The 23,284-nt window shown below is 40.9% G+C and overlaps 1 protein-coding gene across 3 annotated transcripts in view; it reads right to left on the bottom strand.

Annotated features, from left to right (window-relative positions):
* Positions 1-21,685, bottom strand: part of prx (periaxin) — a 45,753-nt gene extending 24,068 nt beyond the window's left edge. For all 3 annotated transcript variants that reach the window (XM_086262315.1, XM_086262317.1, XM_086262316.1), the window contains exons 1-3: positions 21,485-21,685; positions 5,828-5,877; positions 3,107-3,214 (exon numbers count right to left, since the gene is read on the bottom strand). The gene's annotated coding sequence lies outside the window, so the exon portion shown is untranslated. The remainder of the gene's footprint in view (positions 1-3,106; positions 3,215-5,827; positions 5,878-21,484) is intronic.
* Positions 21,686-23,284: the final 1,599 nt, after the last annotated feature.

Raw genomic sequence — 23,284 nt, 5'->3', positions numbered from 1 at the left:
TGGTAATCAAGGAAAATAAACTTAAAATCAATGAAATTTTAAATAAAGAAAAAAACCTTAATTAATTGGATACATTTGTTATAAGGCACCCACTTTTGTTTTTGTATAGACTGTCTTGTTAATTGATAATTACATAAGAATGCAAATTTACAACATTACACATCTAAATGTGAAAAATAAGAACTGAATTTTAATTACATGCATTGTTCAAACTACATATTTAACCATGTAACTAAAAATATCACCTAGCTAATATTCAAATAATTTTGGCTAATTGATCCCGCCCCCCCGTCCTTCCAGCTGTTGTTGTTCCCACATGATAACAAGATATATCCCATTCACCTTGTTAGCAATGCAGACAAATGGGCACAAAATAACTGCAACCAGTATGTGTTACTGTCTGGTCCCATCCAACAGCAACCGCCTTTTGCAAAATCCTCCTAAAAGTCCTCCTTCTAAAGTTGCTAACATTCTAGTTTGTGCGTTGGGGTGTTTACAGAGTCCCAGCACCTGCACTGTCACTTCAGCTTCATCATATTTAGACATTTTGTTGTTCATTTTGCGTCCAGTGGCTGGCGGTCACCTGCTGCCGCATGAAAAGACTGTGGAGTGACATTCCTGCTGAGCTGGGAGAAATGAGAGCTTGTTTACGTGTGGGACAATGACCTCAGCATATCTGTCCTGGGCTATTGTATTCCAGTTTGAATGGTCCTGGTTAGTGTCCAGGTCAGGAGGTCAGTCACCTCTCTGCTCTGAATATATCTATATACCAACATAGTTTTTTTTAAATAGACATTTTCTGAACGTGAGTGGAGCTGCGATGGCTTTGATCCAAATCAAGGAAATCATAAACAAATATGAACCTAGCTAATAAAATTAGTGTTACTTAAAAACTCCCAGAGAGCAGCCATTTGGCTTTTCTACCTTTAAAACCCGGAGAGCAGCCAAATGGCTGGTAGGCTTTTAGCTAAGCTTTAGCTTCAGCCAAGTGGAAGCTAAATTGGCTAGTCATTCATATGTATATTAGGTTGTTACCTGGGAATTCTGGAGGGAGGGGAGTGGGGGTGTGTGATTGAGGGGGTGGGGGAGCTGCTAAAAGCTGTGAACTTCCTTTTGTGTTTCATCTTGATGCATTCTCAATCATCCAGGGAAATAAATCTCCAAAAGTCACCAACTTGGATTGTTTCAGTTTGCCATCTTAGGGAGAAATCAACACACATGGGTGTATGTCCTTTGTTGCTGAGATTTATTGATAAAAACAGTACAAAAAACCAACCATTTGTACACATATTTACAAATGGCCTGCTGAGTGGTGCATGGAGCATGTTCATTGGTTCATGGACCTCCCTGAACTAATGGCATTTATTGCAATTGTCATCTTGCGGGGGGTTAACAGGGTTCCATCTCTAAATGACTGCTGGTCAGCAAACCTGGGAAACCCACAGATAATTGGAATTATGGCACGAAACCGCTTCCAAGACATCATGCAACACCTACGCTTTGATGACAAGTCCACCCGCAGTGATCGAGCAAAGACTGATAAGTTCGCTGCAATTTCCAGTGTGTGGGGATCATTTGTCACCAACTGCATCACGTGCTACAACCCTGGTCTACATATCACCGTTGATGAACAGCTTTTCCCATCAAAGACTCGGTGCTGTTTCCTGCAGTATATTGCAAGTAAACCTGACAAGTTTGGGATCAAGTTTTGGGTGGCTTGCGACCTAAAATCCAAGTACATTTGCAATGTCTTCCCATATCTTGGCAAGGACCCCAATCGTCCCACTGGGGAGAGACTTTCTGAGAATGTAGTAATGAGGCTGATGGAACCATTCCTAGACAAGGGCAGAAATGTTACCACGGACAATTTTTTCACATCGCTTTCACTTGCGCAAAAACTTCTTAGACGGAAAACCACCATCCTCGGCACAGTCAACAAGATTCGCAGGGAAATTCCTCAATCCACTCAAACCCCCACTCCCCTCCCTCCAGAATTCCCAGGTAACAACCTAATATACATATGAATGACTAGCCAATTTAGCTTCCACTTGGCTGAAGCTAAAGCTTAGCTAAAAGCCTACCAGCCATTTGGCTGCTCTCCAGGTTTTAAAGGTAGAAAGGTAGAAGCCTGGGGATGCTACTGTTAACTGAAATAAAGCAAAAACTAACTAAACTGATACTGTGTATAAGCTAAATAAATAAAGATTTTTTGTTTTTTTGGTTACATTTATAACACTAGCATTGAGAATCTGATATTTACATGACTGATCAGAACCCTTTACACACACAGAAAGCTCCACAGCTGAAAAACGTTAATATTTAAATGGCTGTCAGTTCCTTCAGCAGCCACTAAAGGCTGGCTCCAAAGGTAAATCAATTCCTGCTAATCAAATTTAATTCAATTTATTTTTATTTATATAGAGCCACATCACAACAGCAATTACTGCAAGGTACGTTATTTTGTACGGTAAAGACCAATTCTGTAAAATTCATAAAGCTAGTGTAAAATATTGCCTGGTAGGAAGTGGCATTTGTTATACTGATCACAATAAGATGGATTACCTAAAAGTCTTTTCAGATACACTTTAACCTCCTAAGACCCGAACTCTTCCACAGCATGCATTTTTAATTTCTCTTTGATATTTGGGCTGATTGGGACCTGATGAATGTAAAAACAAAGAATTACTAAAAAAATTTTTTTACCCAATTTTTGTTTCTGAGAAAAATGAGAGCCACTTATGAGGATATTCGTTTAAAATTTCGATAGAACAGTAGCAGCATAAAGTCCTCATAAGTGGATATCAGGCCCTTGTAGAGCAAAATTGAGTATTTTGGTCTAAATAACCCAAAATGTGATGTCCACATATGTGGACGCCAGGTCCTAGGAGGTTAAAATGACCCAATGTTTTTACCTTTTATGAAAAATGGATGAAAAAGATGATTTGTCAGCGCTGTTGCTTTTCAGACAACCTTTTTTTTTCCTTTATTGACAATTAGATTTGTAAACACCTTTATTCTGACACATGGATGCATGGCAGTAAAACTCAGTTTATGCATGAAACCTTCATGTGCATCCTATCATTGCAGGTCATTTTCTGTGTCTCACCACTCTCTCAGGGCTCTCCTGTTCCTCTGTGGAGCCGCTGTGGTGAGGGTTGCGCTGGGGGGCGGAGGGGGATCTGGAAGACGGGGGTGACCGCCTCTTATCTTTTACCTGCCCAGACAACAGAAAGTGAGATGTTTGAGCGCGTGAGGCAGCAGTTTCTGGTGGTTTTACCCTTTAACTCAATTAATAAGATTATTTTGGGCCTGTGAACAGCTCTGCAGTGGAAGCTGTGGGAAAAATCTTAAGAACAGGGAGACGTATGTTTTAAATTTTAACACATATTGACATTTCTTTCTCTGCTGCTCCAGTGAAGCTGTTTAACAGAGGAAAACTGTACTGGGAATCTCCCAGATGTGAAAAATGTAAGCTACAGTGTGCATGTCCAGCTCAGCAAACGTCCTCTGCATGAGTAAAATAAGATTTACAGTACAAGCTGTAGTCTTGATACGTTTCTGACTCTGTGTGCTAGTCATGCTTCAGTACCATCCAGTATCAGGATGAAAATCACAGTATTAAAAAGTGATGCAGGTTTTATTGCAAACAGTATTTGCAAAATACAGAAGCATTGTGAAATTTTTTTTCTGAAGCAGCTACATTTTTAATGTCCCCCAGATGACTGGTGATCCTGTTGTTTGCATTGGCTGTGTTCTCCTATTGAAGCAGGTTTTTCAGAGACAGCTGCAAGAAAAGATGAAGGTATTTTCTTTCAGGTGACTGTTAACCACTATAAATTGAATTATGAAATAAACTCTTTGTGATCTACTTTATAATTTCATTTTTTCTGATTAAATCCACCACGACATATTGTTGTTATTCTGCTGCTGCCTCTAATTTGCAAAGAATATTTTTTCTTGGACTGAAACGGTGTTTCTCCCCAAGACTAATTTTAGACTAAGTCAAAGTTAAAAATGGGGGCATTTACCTCTCGCCCCCTTTTCTAGAGGAAGCACACCATGTCCAACCCTCCTATATCTCCTTCCTCTGCTTGTGACATGAACTCTTGCACAGATGATCTTGTCAAAACATTATGTTCCAACACTTTGACAGTGTAACCTCTGACACAAACTATAAATTCCCAGCACACAGTGAAAGCTGAATGCCTGTGATAATAGATCTTATAATTGTTCCCATTAGAAGAATTCAGTTTGAAACCATTTTGCTTACCAAATGTAATATTCCTGAAAGCTGTCTTACCATGCTCATGTCTTTAGTGCTCACCCCGCAAGCTGCTTGTTCAAAGATATATAAATACACACATTTCCTCTCACAGAAACACAGCAGTCAGCAGGCATAAAACTTAAAGCTGTAATGACTTAGTGCTCTGTTTATGAGGTGCTACGCCACTAGAGATAATGTGCAGCTCGCTTCATAAAGTGCAATAATGCACTACATTTAAAATAGATTTGATTAGAGCAAATGAACAGCCACAGTAAAATACACAGCTGTGCAACATGACAAACAGTCACGTCTGTCGACGCTCGTTTCAGTTAAACAGCAGTCGCATAAAAGAATCGCTCCACTGACTGAAAGTGTCCCCTGGGTACTTAGAGCTGAAATGCTGCATGTTTTTTATAGTTACAGAATCATTATTATTATTATTATTATTATTATTATTATTATATACAGTCAAATGGAAATTGCTCAACTTTTTTCTTTGTGTATTGGGATAAGCAAACAGTTGATTCTTGGTCAAACACTGCAGTTACTTAATTAAACAGTAATATACTATTTTTGTTTTTTATGTTGTAATCTAAAGGCGACCTGTTCAGCTCATTTCCAGTATCGGATTTTTGTTGTTGGACAAAAAGTCACATTGCATGATTTTTTGTGCAAAATCACCATTATTTATTTAAGACTGATTCCTTGGTTTCCTTTTTAAGGTCAGCTTTCTTCTGATTTGCTGCTTCTTGTAAACAGAGGGTTTAAATGGCAGGTGGGCGGGACATCTGTGGTGACAGCCACAGCTGTTTGCCTGATATGACCACATGCCTTCACTATGACATCATACAAATCCAAAAGCAGAAAAAAATGCATGAAACTGAGCATTTGGTGGAGTCTGAATTATTATTATTTTTACTTAATGTTTGAGTTTCTGGTGGCCGTGTTTCACATGATCATCGACATTGTGGACAGAAAACAAGAAAAGGGTATAAAAAAAAAAAAAACAACAACCCAAAACTGTCTAATGGAGAAGTGAATATTCCTTATATTTATCATGCCTAAAAATCTATATAACTTTAAAATCACAATAACCTTTATGTATGAGATTATTTGCCACTGATTAGGGAATGATCTGTTTAAATCTCTTGCATCTCAGCTCTGTATTTTTAAGAATTCATGAATTTATGCCAAGATCTAAAGAAAGTCTGGTACAGGTTTTTAAACCTTTTTGACACCAGGGACCCTTTCGTGCACATAGATATCATGAATTAGTTGCCATTTCTGTCTCTAAATGAAGGATGCATGTGCACTTTTAAAACCTAAACATGATAATTTCTGCGTGCACCAAGATAGTTTAGCTTTTGTTTGGTTGTTTATGTGCAGATCTGCACATTTTAAAGTGACAGCTCAGTTTGTACATACACCTTATTTAGAGTAAATTCCAAATTTCATTCATGCAGGTAACTCTTGGTACTGTTCGTATCAAACATTTTCTCTGTAACACCTGTAACATGACTTATGGGTGTGTTTGCATGAGCAGGAAGAAGGCTGTGTACTTACGGCTGGATCTCTGGTCTGGTTGAAAACATGGCTGTCCTCTTGGTCTCTGTCTAAAACATTAAAAGAAAACAACTCCTTGTTAATTTGTTAATTCATTGATTATCAATCAGTGATGAACAGAATGTCTTTGGTATTATCTTTAGATACGGAGCATGTTAGTGATTTGTTGAGCGGCATAAAGAATGAGAGTGGAAGGACATTTCCTGAATTTATTCAGCCAATTTTCCTGCATTTGAAAGACGATAAACAAGGAAGAATGCAATTGTGCAATTACCTCAAGTTTCGTTAGAAAAAAAATGAAGATGGTTCAGAGGTGAGTTCATTTTCATGTATAAATCAAAAGCAATGAAAGGGTGGATGCTTGGGAAAATTTGCCCAGCAAAAAGAGCAGAATAAAACTAGAACAAAAAACGCCTAGTAATTGTTGTTTCAGTGGACATTTGGTGACATAAAGCACTTTCTTTGAGACAGCAGGACACCACTCACTATTCACATGCCATCGAAATATAACAGCATCATGTAACAGTAAATTAGCCCCGGTAGTGCTCTTGAGAAAATGAACATCTGGTATTCATGTCAGGTTTAAGTATATGGAGTTAGAGGCTCTGATATAGTGACACAGCTGTCAGTCTGAAGCTTCTGGAAGGGTTTACATTCTTTCCATAGTCTCAGTTATTGCTCTGCACTGATTGCCCGAGCCCAGCCATCTGCACAAACTGTCCATTCACACCTTTAGGAAACCAGTGGTCCCAACAAGCCTAAACTAGTGTCTTATAAATATTCTGTAGAAATACTAAAATGCCAAAATTGTTTATTTTGGTAACTTTTCATGTCAGCAGCTGCTCCGAGGTGATGCACACCACTATGCTCCCTGAAGGCTGATAAAATTATACTACCGCAGTGGCAATATGCAAAGTTTGGAATAATGGTAGGAAAGAACTGACCTTCTTACAGGTGCACTGTCTGACTCTACTCACCACAAGAGTTAAAATGGATGATAAAGCAGGGCATTTTTTTCATGTGACACTGCAAGCTTCTAGCCTATGAGAGTGCAGCGTTTCTTGGTTTTTGAGTTATATAAACTGTTCACATGGCACAAATGAACTTCATTAAACAAAGGTGATGTCCTAGAGACTGCAGTGCAGATACAAGCATGACAAATCAAGCTGTTTGTAGGTCAAATAGTAAAATACAGGTTTAGGTTTGTGCGTGTTTAAAATGAGGATTGATCAAGGCAAGAATACTTCCACTGCTTGTCTTAACCCTGTGCATCCTGAACCTTTCTGTTTATCCAGTGTAACTTGGCTGACCCTATGTGAAAAAGTGCCTAAAGTACCACCCTTGGCGGCAAGAAGTGCAATCAGGCATTTGCAATATTGGAAGGTTTTTCAGCATGAACACTCTGTTTAAAGTCATGCCAAAGCTGTTCAATTGGATAAATCCAGACTTTCAAAACAATCTTGGCATGTTTTGGATCATTGTCCTGCTGTATAATCCAAGTGCTCTTGAGCTTCACAGCACAAACTGATGCCCGAACATTTTCCTTCCGGATTTTCTGGTACAGAGCAGATTTTATGGTTCCATCAATTATGACATATGGTCCAGGTCATGAAGCAGCAAAGCACTTCCAGAACATCACTGGCGCCCACAAGTTTGACTGTTGGTGTGATGATCTCTTTTTGAGATACTTTGTTAGTTTTACACCAGATAAAACAGGAATCAAATCTTCTAAATAGTTCAACTTTTGTCCCATTAGTCTACAGAGTCCTTTTAACAAATGTGAGATGTGCCTTTGTTCTTTTTGGTAGCAATGATCTTCTCCTCTGAACTCTCTCATGGATGCCATTTTTGCCAAGTCTTTTTCTTATTGCTGAATCATGAACTGTGACCTTAACTGGAGCATGTAAGGCCTGCAGTTCTTTACAAGTTATTCTGGGCTGACTTGTCAATGCACTATTTTTGAAATTTTGGTAGGCCAGCCACTCCTAGGAAAGTTCACCGCTGTTCCAAGTTGTGGATGAAACCTCTCACTATGGTTCGCCTTAGAAATGGTTTTGTAACTCTGAGTTTCTTTAGATCACGGCACGATGTGTTGCTTTTTGAGATCTTTTAGACTCCTTTGGTTTGTCAGACATGTTCTCTTTAAGCGTGGCTAGAGAAATTTGTCTCAGCTTTGCAAAAGCTGTTGCTAATCAGAGTCAATTAATGATTGAAGGAGGGTCAGGTAGGTTTGATTAGTTTTTGTTCCCACACTGTATTCACTCATGTTAAGATTACTTTGATGATCTGAAACATTTAAGTGAGACAAATATGGAAGAAACAAATAAACGAAGAAATCAGGAAGTGGGCTAATATTTTGCCCCTGTGCACAGTGCATCTGCTGGACAAAGTTTGGTTTGTTGGAAATATTTTTAAGAACGTTCTTGAATTCATGGACTTGCCAACAACAGCACAAGTCTGCAGGAATCACCTCTGTTTCTCTGCAATCATGTGGTTACTTTTCGGTGCCTCAGCTCAGCTATGTGCGTGTGTGTGTGAATTTGAGTGCGTGTGTTTGGGCGTGTGGTGTCAGCGTGGATGCCGTGCCTGTTTGGGTGGGTAGGGGGTATCTGGTGTCTAGCGGGTCACAGGAACACATAACATACATTCGCTGCATCCCAGCCGTCAGTGTATCAGTCACGGAGGAGCAGGGACACGAATTAATGGAACAGAACAACATTTTGAAGAGACCGATGCTTTTAAAAGATCCGCGGAGACATCAGAACCATCCCAGAGTACCTGCTAATTCACTGAATGGTGCTCTAGTAGAGACAGAGACCTCACCCTCACACATGTTTATTCTTCAAGGTTTTAAGACAATTATCTAAAGAATAATGATCTACTTTTAGACACTGAGCTCTGGAATAAGATGTTTTCACTCTCTGGTGTTTTCATGTGCATTTGAATATAGTTTAAACTTAAAATCAGACACAGACTAAAGACAAAATATGATCTTTAGAAATAGAATATTTTTATTTAGGATATTCTAACCCTTTCTGACTTGTTTTTGTGCTACTGAGAGGGACTATTTATCAAGTGCAGCGGCAATAGCAGGTGTACCCACTGCACTGCTGAACTAATGGCCCATAAGTGGCGTCAGAGTCTAAATGAGCAGTTGTTACTGAAATGTTTTATTAAACTAAAGTAGGCATAACGGTGACAGAAATTTCCAGCGAGTGATGTAATTTTTAAATGTATATACAAACTATATAGAAATCTGTTCAATTATTGAAACTGTAATAAACAAAATAAAAATAAAAGACACTTAAAACACATGTTTACATTTCCTGATCTGTGAAATTAGAAAAGTGAAGAAACATTTTCAGGTGAGAATATTACAGTGAAAGTGTAAACATGCAGATGACTGGGGATTGTTAAGCTGCTGTAGGTTTTCACCTACAGCAGCTTTAAACTGCAGCTCTGTGCTGCAGATGGACAGCAACAGGTGGAGGAGGTGGCACTCCCTGGATGGAGCTAAGGAATGGAGGCATGGCAGTGGAGGAGGAGGAGAAGATTTGAAATGCCTCACAGAGTGGTCTTATTATAGATCAGACTCACATCTGCAGGCCCCCACACGCCTCACGACTGCCCCACAGACACCCCAGCATGTGTAGGTGTAAAGTAGTGAAGTGGGAGGTATTTTTACCCACAGTTTAAAACTTCCTTCAATGAAAAGTGGATGTTAGAAAAGTATCATTCCTCATACCTGACTACATTACTGCTTGATTGCCTCTTTGCTGCTGCTCTGATTAGTAAACAACCAGGTAAAATAGAGACATAACACTCGATTTATGCAGTCGCCTTGATGCCAGCTTTCGGGTGACGACACCCTGGAGCTCAGCTATGTATCCCCTATGTATAAGAACCAGAACCAACTCGTTCAGGAAGGCGTTACACGATGCAGTTTTATTTTCATATTTTTCATAGTAATTCACACAAATTACTTTCTGATTATTAGTTTTTCTGCCAATGTGAGTCTAGTTGGAGCAATATCAGCAGAATTACAAGGAAATTACCGAGCAGAGTTTCATGAAACATGCTGAGGACCTGGAGGGTGAGCAAAAGGATCCTTTACATACCATCAGGAAGTGTTCAGAAAGCCAGCAGAGTATAATTTGCGGTAAATAACACAAAAACGTGACCTGAAAACACAGGAACTAACAAACAACTAACAGAGTATGGCTGTTTACTGGTTTCAAACTGATTCCCAAAATGTTGACTGACCCTCATCCTTTCAATTTTAATGCAACTATGGCCAGTGGGAATATATTTAAAGCTAACCACACAAGTTGTTCAATTTGCACTGCAATGTTAAAGGGGACACTGCAATCAAAAATAACAATAAGATGCTGGATGTTTACCCTCTCAGGGGTCGGGAGTGCATGAAGACTCGTGTGTCCAATGTCACAGCCAATAACAGCATCTCTATGCTTTGGTTGTCCCTGAGAAAGATTACAGTTGGCAAAAGCAGCACTGCAGAGGGAGACTGCATGGCAGCTGTTCATTCATTTTTGAGGGAGTGCCAAACTACTTTGCATGATACCCGCTAGGTGGATATTATGTAAAATTGGTACATAGTGGTGCAGATAAATCAAGAAAAATGTGGACTGCAAAAAAAAAAAGAAAAGCTATCTGGGGCAGTTTAGAAGACCTGTTTTCTTTGGGAGAAAACTTCCTTGATTAGGACTTTGAAAATTTGTGGCACTCATAAAAATGTTAAAAGTAGCCTCTTTTAACAGTGTTCTACAAAGCATTTAAAGTAATATTTACATAAAACAGGCCAGGGTGTGCACGAGTAAAGCAGCTTTGTAGTATTGTAACTGTATTAGTTTAGTTATAACTGCAAGTATTGCAACCATACTTACTGCTCGTTCGTGTAAATAACTATTCTGCTGCATCACAGGATCCACTCTTTTATTTTTCCTCAAGGCAGAAAAACTTTCATTTTTCATATCACAGGGTATGGACTGAAACAACAGCCCAGGCTGGGAATTTGACTCATCTCCAGACCACTGTGTTCCTGTAAACTACCAGACTGCCGGTTTTGCAGTCTAACCCTCTGTTACCCTTTTTTGGGTTCCCAGAAGACTTCTACATTTCTACTTAAAACTACGAGAGGAAAAGGTTAAAGCGGATCAGTGTGTTTGCTGTAGCTCACACAAATATACGAGGCTCAGCACACAGACCAGTCACACAAACCAATCTGCCTACACAGATGAGGTGGAAATATTAATGATTGCATTAACAAGCAAACCATCAAACATACTGAAGCGTTCTAAAACTTCAGGTACAATCATTTCTTGAAATTGAAAACTACAGGCCAGAACAACCCTCGGGCCAGCGGGAAATGTTCAACATTATAACAGCAGCTGGAAGCCATTCAGGGATAACTCTCCTGGTTAAGACTAAGCATGTGTGTACGGTTCTCCTTCACACTCATCTCCTCTCTACACTGTTGATTTCACGGCCACTGAAGTGAAGACAACACACAGAGAGCATAATGAAACTGTAATGCATTTTTTTAAAAACAACATGTAAATGTAATCATGGCCACAGCTTTGAATTTGGAGATGCACATTATGCAGGTGGTCTGGTGTTTTCTGTATTCTGGTGAATTTTCAGGCAGTTTATTTAAAATTTCGAGTCCCTGACCTTTAGCGCAGATGGCCTGAGGTATGAAGTGAATGTTTAAAGTTTCTGAAGTGAGTGAAAACAAAATGAACAGGAAATACTTCCTTAAATTAAACCTGAAAAACTATTGTCCATCCATACATTTACTCCCATTCTGCCTCCACCACACATCCGGGTCTGGGTGGTGGAGCTAGCACTCTAAAGAAAGACCCCAAGACCTCCCTCTCCCTGATCAGCTTGTAAAGCTCGTCTGGAGGGAAACAAAGATCTTCCCAAGCCAGCTGAGAGATGTACTTGTGTATGTACAAAATATCCAGGAGGCTACAATTAAGCCGAAACGTGTACAGTCGTATAATTTCTAAGCAACATGTCCAAGACAGATACAGTAATATGTATTTAATAGTCTTATTCCTTGGTGCCTGACTGTTCTTACGATGGGCCCTGAATCTGAGGAAAAACTTGAAAGCCAAAGAGTGCGTTGCTGCTGTCAGCCACTCTGCATTTTGCCAAACAGGAGCTGGATTAAGTTGTCCAAAGTAGATTTGATGGTGTGGGTGGGTTTATTTATGAAGTCAGAGTGGAAAAAAACTTAAACGGGGCCTGACAGTACTTCACAGCTTCACTGCTAAGTTTGAGCAAAAAGCTTCTTTGCCAGTTTCACATGTAAATCGTTATGCAGTGTTTATCAAAGTATGCTGGGATTAAGTGGATTTATATGCTAACTACAGCTCTGCAACATTTCTATGTCGCTGTAGGTCAGTGCGCAGTAAAAACTCTGAGGGATGGATGCAGCCTTTCCTGAATGGAGAGCGTTACTTGGTTCGTCTTTACCTGTTGCACCAATATGATCAAGTATTCACACCAATAAGAGAGATGTCCTCTCAGAGAAAGATACCGGAACTATTTTTCTATTTTTCTAGTGTTTGCATTAAAGAAGCAACAAATTCTCATGTCCCTTAAAATGCAGTGGTATTGTGTCGTTTGTGAAGTAATCATTTCAGTAAAATATATTGACCCCAATCACCTCCTGAGATGATCCATTCTTTCAGTTTAACTGTCAGTGAGCTGCAAGGAGAGCAAGGAGTTAGTCTTGTTCGTCACAGCTTTTCTGGCTTCGGAGTCTACACAGTACGGAAGTGAGTGATTTGGTGGACAAATCTTTTAAACAAATGTGTTTAATGGTCTGTGAACTCCAGTGATAGAGAAAAGAACTGCTTTCCATATTAGCCATGGTACATGTAAACATTTGGACGTCAGTGATGCTGAGCTCTCTGACACCCTGCTGCCTGATTTTCACATATTTTAAAACCCTCCAGCTTTTTTTAATATTTAAGGATTAGACTTTCTGCACCTACATTTTTTCCAGAACATTAAATGAACAAAGTTGGGATATTATGGGAGTGGGAGACATTAAACTTAAAAAAGTCCTTAGTAGAAATCTGTGGGAGAATTCTGCAACTGCAAAGATGGTTGTTCCACTCTTAACGCTTAACACGGACCACACATCAACCAGTCACACTGCTCCACTGACATGTGTGGGAGAGGTTCACGCCTGTTTCTGAAGCAAAGACTGGCTAAAATAAACGACTGGCTTTTAGAAAGGTTTTGCCCAAAATCAAAAACTTCCCGGAAGATTCCTAAAATACCACATAAGCATCTTTAGCATTTACTTCCAAGGCTTAGTTAGATGGACTAGGATTTAATGGGTGTTCTATGATGTCCCTGGGATTTCCCTGGGTCTTTCTTGTGTATTTTATGAATAAATCTTCTTTTTTTGGGTACCAGTACTGGTTTTATTTTGTTGTATTTATCCGCGACACCTTAAAGGCTGGTCCGTGAAAATATTGTCGGACATAAACCGGTCCGTAGCGCAAAAAAGGTTAGGGACTGCTGTCCAACACTAGGAACAGTATTAACCCATTCACACCAATTCATACAAGACCTTACTTTACGCATTTTAAATGGTTATTTTTTTCAATCATGTACATGGGCAGAGTGTTTAGCTGGTAGGAGCCTTAGTATCAGCATCCAAAGACATATGGGATAGCCTCCAAGCTACCCCGTGACACTGAACTGGATACCCAGTTAAGAAAATGGATAAATGGGCATTCATGGGACACCATATCTGTTTTGAGTTATGCAGAACTGAGCTCCAGTTCAGCTCCCCAGGTTACCACGACTCAACACATACCCATGTACCACTTTACACCACAGGTAAACGCGGTTGAATTAGACATTTTGTCCTCACAACCCATTGATTTCTTTTTCTATCACTTTAACAATGTACAGCTGCAAGAAGGCACTTGTCTGAACAACCAGTATCACTTGTCTGCTGTCAGTGTGTGACTGATAGCTGTGATTCCTCGCACTAGTTTGGACATCCATCATGAATTGTGATGATGTGATGTCAGCTGAATCGTTTTTGTTGTCCCGCAGTGCCTTAAAGACGAAGCCTCATGAAACTGACCCTGCTGCTCTAATCCTGTTCAGCGGCTGCTTTAAGCCTATTAAAGATGGACAAGTTAATGATGTTATACTTGGCTCAATGACGGCTGGACTTGAGCATCAGGTGTCAACGCAAAGAAAACAAGTCTGCCCTTTAAAAAGTTGATAACATGTCTTTGACGTAACACATTACATAGCGCCTGACAAACAGCTGAGGATGTGTTTGTGATTTATTTCTAGAGAGGAGTATTATCAGCACAGGTCACATATACTCTAGATAAAAATATTTTTTCTCCTCACACACTTACGCAAGAGTTCACACACAGAGGAAATACCGCCATACCGCCACACTTTTTTACAATTGGTGGGAGACTGAGCAGATAACACAAAACTTACTGGGTCTAAATTTAGGACAGAGAGCAAAGGAAGGAAGCTGTTTCTATTCCAGTCCCCAGACTGACTGTAAATACTTCAAAAAACATCAGCTCTTAAAAAAAGGAAAACAATGAAATCTGTGATTCAGCATCACTGGTTTGTTCTGACACAGTCTGTTCACAGACCTGATGTATGAAGTTGAAGTGGATCTACTTAGTCTAAACCAGGGGTGGGCAATCTCAGTCCACGAGGGCCGGTGTCCCTGCAGGTTTTAGATGTGTCCTCGAACCAACACAGCTGATTTAAATGGCTAAATTAGCTCCTCAACATGTCCTGAAGTTCTCCAGAGGCCTGGTAACGAACTAATTATGTGATTCAGGTGTGTTGACCCAAGGTGAGATCTAAAACCTGCAGGGACACCGGCCCTCGTGGACTGAGATTGTTTAGACCAGGGGTGGGCAATTTCTTTCAAATGTTTAATAACCATAAGGCACAACAGATTATAAGGCGCATTAAGCGAAACAAAACAGTCAGATAATTCAAACTTTACTTAACTCATTCTTCTTGCTTCTTTTACTTCTGTACCATTGATTCATTGATGTTGAATTCTCTCGCAGCTGCTCTATTCCCAGGTTCTGAACCTGAAACCAGGGTTTGATCTTTGGTTTCATTCTATAATACTGTTTTGTCTCATGTCATAGCGTTTGCTCTGAATCTACAAGCCACTTTGCAGCCCACCTCTGATACAGCTCCTTCGTGTCTGATGCCACTGATGTTTGCTTTATTTTGTCCTCACTATTTTTCTGCACATGTGAACGAAGAATCTGAGATGTCCCAGAACAGCACCATGGTGCCAAATGTAAATTACTGCAGATGGAAATAATCTTCATTCGATTGTTTTTAGGGAAATGGATGTTTGTCTTGGGGAGTGATAACAAACCTTCCGTTTGCCTGTATCATGACTTATGTACTGGACTCTAATACCGAGTTGACTCTACTGGTATGTTGGAGCTGCAGGTGGAAAATCAGAAGAAATGCATGATGTAAGTGAGTAATTAAGTATTAGCAAAGAGTACAAGTTCTCCCTGACATGTTTAACAATAATTTAAAACAAATGCCATACTTTTTGTTCAGGGTGTGTTACATACAATGTTTTTCATATATCTTTTTTCCCCATAATATCTAACTCCCTTCATCTATGGCAAGGACTCCAGACCATTACAGACTACAGGACCACCAAACCCTCCCCCGCATCCTCTGATGTCTCCTTCCTCAACGAGCTCAACAACTTTTATGCTCGTTTTGAGCGAGGGAACCCCACAACCACAACCAAAGCAGACATGACGCCAGACCACCAACCTCTGACTCTCTCCCCCACCGATGTAGGAGCGGTGCTGAGCAGGATCAATGTCCACAAGGCTGCAGGTCCAGATGGCATCCCCGGGCGTGTTCTCAGAGCGTGTTCTGGGGAGCTTGCAGGAGTGCTCACAGACATATTCAAGCTGTCCTTGGCCCACGCTGTGGTACCGGCCTGCTTCAAATCCACCTCCATCGTCCCGATACCCAAAAACTCCAACCCATCTTGCCTCAATGACTACCGCCCAGTAGCACTCACCCCCATCATCACTAAGTGCTTAGAGCAGCTGGTCCTAGCACACTTCAAATCCTGTCTCCCCCCCACCCTGGACCCCCACCAATTCGCATACCGCCAGAACAGGAGCACAGAGGATGCAGTCTCCATCGCACTGCACTCTGTCCTCTCACACCTGGACAACAACAACACCTATGCCAGAATGCTGTTTATAGACTTCAGTTCAGCATTCAACACAATCCACCCCTCACAACTCATCAGGAAACTGACAGACCTGGGCATCAGCTCCCTCATCTGCAAATGGTTACTGGACTTCCTGACCAACCGCCCCCAACATGTCCGGCTGGATAACCACTGCTCATCTACCATCACAATGAACACCGGTGTACCACAAGGCTGTGTGATGAGCCCTTTCCTCTACTCCCTCTTCACCCACGACTGCAGACCTGCTGATGGTTCCAACACCATCATTAAGTTTGCAGATGACACCACGGTGATTGGCCTCATCAGTGACAACGATGAGGCCGCCTACAGGGAGGAGGTGGATCGTCTGGCTGAGTGGTGCGACACAAACAACCTGCTGCTTAACACCGAGAAGACCAAGGAGCTCATCGTGGACTACAGGAGGAATGCTGACCCACATCCACCCATCCACATTAAGGGGACGGCTGTGGAGCGTGTGAGCAGCTTCAAGTTCCTGGGAGTCCACATCTCCGAGGATCTCACCTGGACGACCAACTGCTCCAAGCTGGTCAAGAAGGCTCACCAGCGCCTCTTCTTCTTGAGGACTCTGAGGAAGAACCACCTGTCCTCAGACATCCTGGTGAACTTCTATCGTTGCACCATCGAGAGCATCCTGACCAACTGTATAACAGTCTGGTACGGGAACTGCTCTGCCTCGGACCGGAAGGCGTTGCAGAGGGTCGTGAAAACTGCCCAGCGCATCGCCGGAGCACCACTTCCTGCCATAAAAGACATCTACAGGAAGCGGTGTCTGAAAAGGGCTGGGAAAATCATCAAAGACCCCAGTCACCCATCACATGGACTCTTCACCCTCCTGCCCTCTGGGAGGCGCCACAGGAGCCTCCGGACTAAGACCACCAGGTACCGGAACAGCTTCTTCCCCACAGCTGTCAGACTCCTGAACTCTGCCTCCTGACATCTGACCCACGTTAAACTCATGGACTGAACATACACACACCCACAATGGACAACTGTACCCTCAAACACACAATAATAACATGGACTGAACCACCACTCACAACCACTAGCACTTTATATAGCCTCTGTAGAAACTATCTACACCCTCACTTACCTTAACTGCACTACTGTATAGCTCTGTGTAAATAATCATTCTGTACATTCAATAATCTTTAATCCTACAACTGTTTACAACTTGCATAGTTCCCATTTCTGTATAGCTGTATATCTCAGATTTCTGTAAAGTTATTTATTTCATATTCTGTATAGTTTTTCATATTTATATCCTGTTCATAGCCTGCACATAGCTTGTACTCACTACAGCCTGTACATACTTATAGTTATAGAATATTCACAACATACTTCATACCGTGTACATTATAACATACCATAATAGACCCATTTCTGTAGTATACTTACATATCTATACTATTGCTAATATATATTGTAATATATCTATATCACTAAAGCACTTCTGGATGGATGCAAACTGCATTTCGTTGCCCTGTACCTGTGCATGTGCAATGACAATAAAGTTGAATTCTATTCTATTCTATGATGCTTATACTGAATGTCATCTGCATACACCGTAAATTCCTCATTTTGAAACAAATGGTATGTGAAAATGGAATATATCAGAAATTCAAAATATGACAATTTAGAAGTGATGCAACAAACAGACAAAGGGGAGTGATGTGACGCTCATACATTAGCGCTATATCATGCAAGCCCACACTGCGTTGATTTTATTTCAACTTGCACGCAAGCCAGTGAAGCACTGTCCCAGAAACACATATTGGCAACAAACAGTGAACAGTGAACAGTATTAAACAGATTATTGTCATGGTTGGCTGTGTGGCAGGCAGCAAGCAGGAGTGGTGGATCCAAAATGCAGGACTCAGACACAGAAGTTCAACTTAAAGCGCAGCTTTATTGCTGGGAAAACCTCTTACTAAACTAAACTCACCAAAGGACAACAAAAACGCTGGTGGACTAAAACACTGAAGCAGAAATACTGAACTGGAGCTAGAGCTGGAAACAAAACACTGGTAACACGGAGGCAAAACACACACAGCTTGTTGAGGGTACGACGCAACACTGACTCAGAGAAGCACAGGGACTAAATACACTGGGAAGTAACGAGGAGAATGAGACACAGAAGGAGAGCACAGCTGGGGGAAATTAGAACTGATGAGACAAGCAAAGCAGGACACATTCACATAAGACACGGACCTACAAAGTAAAACAGGAAGGATCACACAGAGACGCAAACTTGACACAGTGGAGACAGCAACTAGGAAACACAGAGACATAAACCATAAGGCAGAGGACTCTAAGAACCGAGAGGCACAGAGGGGAACTCAAACATGCAGACAGACTTACACAGAACAGAGGGGACATAGAGAAACATGAAGGGCAAGGGATCGAAACTAGAAACTCACACCAAGTACAATAATACAAAAATCACAAAGAACTAAAACGCTGGGTCAGGAGACCCAGGACCCTGACAATTATAGTGAGAGGGTCACTTCAACCACATTCAAAACAAAAGTTTCCCACCTAAAATATCAGCACTTGTACGTGCAGAGAGTTTTGATGCTTGGATATGTGCAGCTCTGTGTTTTTATGAGGGACTCTGGATTAGTACCTGCAGTATAATACACACTGGAGTGTTTATAATGAGGCTTGTCATCATTCAATCTAATAAGGACATTGTTTTAGGAAAGATGCTCCACTGGTTTTAATTTACAGATAAAGGTTAGTTTACAGCTTAGCTATTTTATCGCCTGTCTAAATGTTACATAATATCTTTTCCACTGGAAGTCTGCAGAATACGTCAGTGGTGGACTTTGCTACTGGTAACAATATGGAAAATGTACAATTTAGCATTTTAACACCCAAGAAATGCTCCAGCTTTTTTTTGTCCTGTTGGATATTGAACATTGATTGTAAAAAGACTGATTACCTGAATCTTAAACCTGTAATTCGTTACAACAATCTGGAGCCAAAAGGGAAAATGGTCTTCAACAGGTAAATTTAAATGCACTGTGATTGGGTGACTATGTGCTGTCCTGTTTGAATAAGAAGACAGAAACTGTGGAGCTCAGTGGCCTCTAAACCACGGGTGGCCCCGAATCCCACCGGGTCTTTTCCAACTGCAAATTTCGGAAGTGTTGCCGCCGTGCGCCACTTTAGATAAAAGCACCAAGCAAACAGCATCATGTCCAAACCATTGAAGATGAGAGAGATAGATCCCAGTGTGTTTCCTGCCCCTTTGAGACATCAGATGGGCAAAACAAGGCACACCCGGAGGCGTTAGCCTCTGGACAGGAAATGCCTCTTATAAACAGAAGTTTGTTTTTATTTTAAACGATTGAATTTTCACATAGTGAAAGACAGTCACGGCTCAGGTTAGCTTAGGATAAAACACACAAACTATAAGCATCTTATAATTTGAACAAACTGACACAGTTTAAAAAGACGTAAAATAGTAGAGGTAGTTTTTGCAGGGAAGGAAGGAACAAAGAAAGGTTTTGATTGGATGTCTCACCAATTATTTATACTTATTTTCTATTTTTGATTTTTTTTTATGTATATATAGATGCATGTGCATGTATATGTATTTATAAGTGTGCGTATCTATGCATACCTATTTCTATCTGTGCGTCTTTTTGGTGTGTTATTGGGCTTATACAATAAATTTATAGAAAGAAGAATGTAAACAAGGATTTATGAGCGAGAAGGAAAAAAACAGGAAGTAAAGTTACTAAATATTGAAGATGGGGTGTGATTAAATAACCTTGTGCTTCTCCCCACTCCTTCCTTATGTTTTATTGTGTTATTTTACCATGTTTAAAATAAAGCCTCAAAGAAAAGCAAAGCAAAGCAAAACAAGTGTACTTTCAGGTCTTTTGTTTACAGGAGTCTTCCTTCCTGTAACATCCTCTCAGCTCTCTGCGTGCACCAGAGGAAGTTCACCCTGCATGTACGTCAAGTGGTGTTTCCTCATGAGGTCTCCCCCATGAACTACCCCGTCAGCTCTTAACCCCACTTGACCCCTTAAATGCCGGTCTAAAACTGACCCCACCCATAACTGCAACCACCACCCAAAATCTGTCGCCAGGAAACTGCTATCATCATCCATCATTTCATTTCTGACGTCATTTATTCTCAGTTCAGTGTGGACACACACATCCACACACAGTAAATGTGTTCACCTAAACCAGTGGAAAAATGAAACCATTTTAACCTTTAACCTTTAGGGCGCTGGTGCAAATGTTGCTGGAAAGAAGAATCTGCCTTCTGGTTTCGCTGGTCTATTTTGGTGTTGTTGTCAAAGATGTAGCTTTTATCGCCTAAAAATGTCCAGTGCATGCATTATGTAATCCAGAGGGACTTATTTGTTTGTGATCTTCAATCACAGAGTGGGTGTGCTTTGGCTGTGATACCTCTGTACCCACTTTAAGCCAGCGTACATACCAGGCTGGTAAGCGGTGAAGTTGGACCTGGGGGCCAAACAGATCCTGTGACCGTCACACTGCAGCTGTCACTGTGTGTAACATTAAGACAGGGACTACTGGAAATGACTGCGTGCTCTGCAGCATAAAGACGTACTAGTGCGTACACCAGGAGCTTGGTCACTTGCTGTTTTTACAAAAAAACCTTGCTGGGACATGAGTAGTTTACTGACAGTTGTTTAAAAGAGCAGTAAACTACTTACAATGTTGAGTGGTTTATTTATGATGAGGGCACTCTGTTATGTGGGCTGAACAAATGGCACTGCCAGATACACAGTTAAAATAAGTGCTCTGATTAATTTTCAAGTGTTATTTCTCTTGGGTCTCTTGACAAAACTCCCTTATAAACTTGGAGCATAACGACATGTCATGCTGCAAATAGTTACCATAAACCTCAGTGAATACTCGCGTGTTTGTAACCAGCAACTGGCATGTTGGAATAAACACTAGCAGCAGCTGTCTTACTAAAACTGTCTTTGCATTTAAACAGCACACTATTGTTATGCTCTCCAATGTCAGCAAACTGGAGTCTGCAGGCAGCTCCATAAACTATTCTGCCCAGCTCTCAGCAGCTCCTGAGCTGCCAAATGTTAAACCAACCTTTCAGAAAGACAACAATGTGTTTTCAGGCAGATTTATAGCTAAATTATACAGACGCAGAGCAAAAAAAGGGAAAAAAAAACACTGCTGCTATTCCATAACACAGAGTATCAGGAACACATGCTTTCATATTTGCTCTAACCAGCAAAAATCTTCCCCATCTTTTAGCACATTTTCCTACACAGCAACAGACTGGTATCCACAGACTGCAGTGTTGCATGAGCACAGACTTTATTAAACCACATCCACACAGCCTACCTTAATTTTCAACCTCAGCGTGTCCTCAAAGGTGACAGGCCCTCCACCTGCAGCAGCAGCAGCAGCAGCAACAGAAGCAGAGCTTCACTCTCAGGCTCGTCCTCTTCTCTTGTTCTTATGACTCTTTCACACTCACTTCGTGTTGGTCGGCTGCTGTCATTAATTTGTTGTTGGTACTTTTTTCTCTTTTCCCCCTCTCTTTGCTTTAAACATTTGCCCCTTGTCACCAGCCAGCCTGTTGCTCCCCTCACTGAAAGCTCAGGCCTGGCCAGTGCCCCATCTCAAGGAGGGATGCATGCAGCCACCCGATTGGCTGGAGGGTAGAGATATGCCCCCATATTAGGGCACCTGGAGGTGGGGCTGAACGACCATAGTAATAAAGGAGGGAGGAGAAGAAGATAACAAAGTTTGTGTCATAGTAGACTGCAGGAGCAGCGAGTGTTTCTCTGTCTCTCAGTGCCTGCTGCAAGCTATTAAGACAGTGAATGAGAACAATTGGAAAGATGAACTTTATCATCTTAAATCTAAAAATGAGAACTTGTTAAAGCTTGCAGAATACATGATGCCAATTATTTATAATTATGATGCCAAGGAGATAAGCAGACTTAACTCTTAGCTTCTATAGAGAGACCCCTTTACTTGTTTTAAAGAGGAATGTAAATAATGCCTATAACAATACTGAGTTAATGATATATCATTTCTGAAACACAGACAACAGGCTATAAAACAAAAGCTCAAAGGTCACTCTTTTTACTTTGAAAACGCTCCTCCTACTCATCTGCTATCCAACTGCACATTGCTGAGCTTACAAAATATGCCAGAGTCATTGATCTTCCAATAAGTTATAATGACTTAATATGCAAGAAAAATGGGACTGTTTCCAAAGAAAAGTGTATTGAGTTTGTGTAAGCGCCTGCTGTGTGACATCTGAAAGGTGGATTTTCTTTCCAGCAAGACGCCAACTGTTGGTTGCTTCGGTGTTTCAGCTGAGCCAATATAAACAAGAAAACAGCTCTAATAAAAACTCAGCTCGTCTTTGCTTCCAGTAAGTATCAGGATGAATTTATCAGTGAGTGATGTTTCTCCCTAGAAGCTATTTTTATCCCAAGTGGCTGAAAATAGGAACAGCAGGCCTTGGATCTTGTTTTAGAGAAAGTGTGATGTATTTCAAGGAAGCAGCTGCTGTTGTGAGCTGGATGTTGTGTGTGTATTTATATATGCTTGTCTCTGTGTATTCCTGCCTGAATTTGAGCATTGCCGTGTGTGTATGTCTGTGTATTTGTGTATGTCTCTGTATGCTTCCTTGAATTCACTGATGATTTGCAGTAATCCAGCTGGTTGCAGAATTTATACATGCCAGCTGGCGAGCCAAAGTCCTCTCAACTGTCATCTAGAAACCAAAAGATTACCTGCTGCTAAACTCTCTTTTCCTTTACACCCACTGAGCTGTTTGGGATTCAAGGATCTTCAACACTGTGGATGTTGTCCAAATATTAATGCAGTGGCACTGGGAATGTTTTTCTCCTCTCCTTTCAGAAGCATTAAAACATCTACATCTACACTGACATTTTCTAAATAAATCATTAACAGTATTATATAAAAAAGTTCATATTCACTCCATATTTCCTTCCCTTGACATCCCCACTCATCTGAGAACTTGCATGTTAGTGTATACAAACTCATACTTGGCAGCTGCCACTTACAGAAGAGATCCAAGGTGGCACTCGTGCAAACCAAAACACAACCAACAACTTCACACTCACTGAGGTGAAACGAAGTGGAGAGGCGCTCACTCCAGTG

Source organism: Aulonocara sp. 'chitande type north' Nkhata Bay, linkage group LG14 (assembly GCF_057382095.1).
Source record: "Aulonocara sp. 'chitande type north' Nkhata Bay isolate Kocher_YH1m ecotype deep benthic linkage group LG14, A_spYH_male_GT1.1, whole genome shotgun sequence".
Classification (NCBI taxonomy): domain Eukaryota; kingdom Metazoa; phylum Chordata; class Actinopteri; order Cichliformes; family Cichlidae; genus Aulonocara; species Aulonocara sp. 'chitande type north' Nkhata Bay.
Note: the sequence above shows the minus strand (reverse complement) of the source record. Positions and strands in the feature narration are given on the sequence as shown.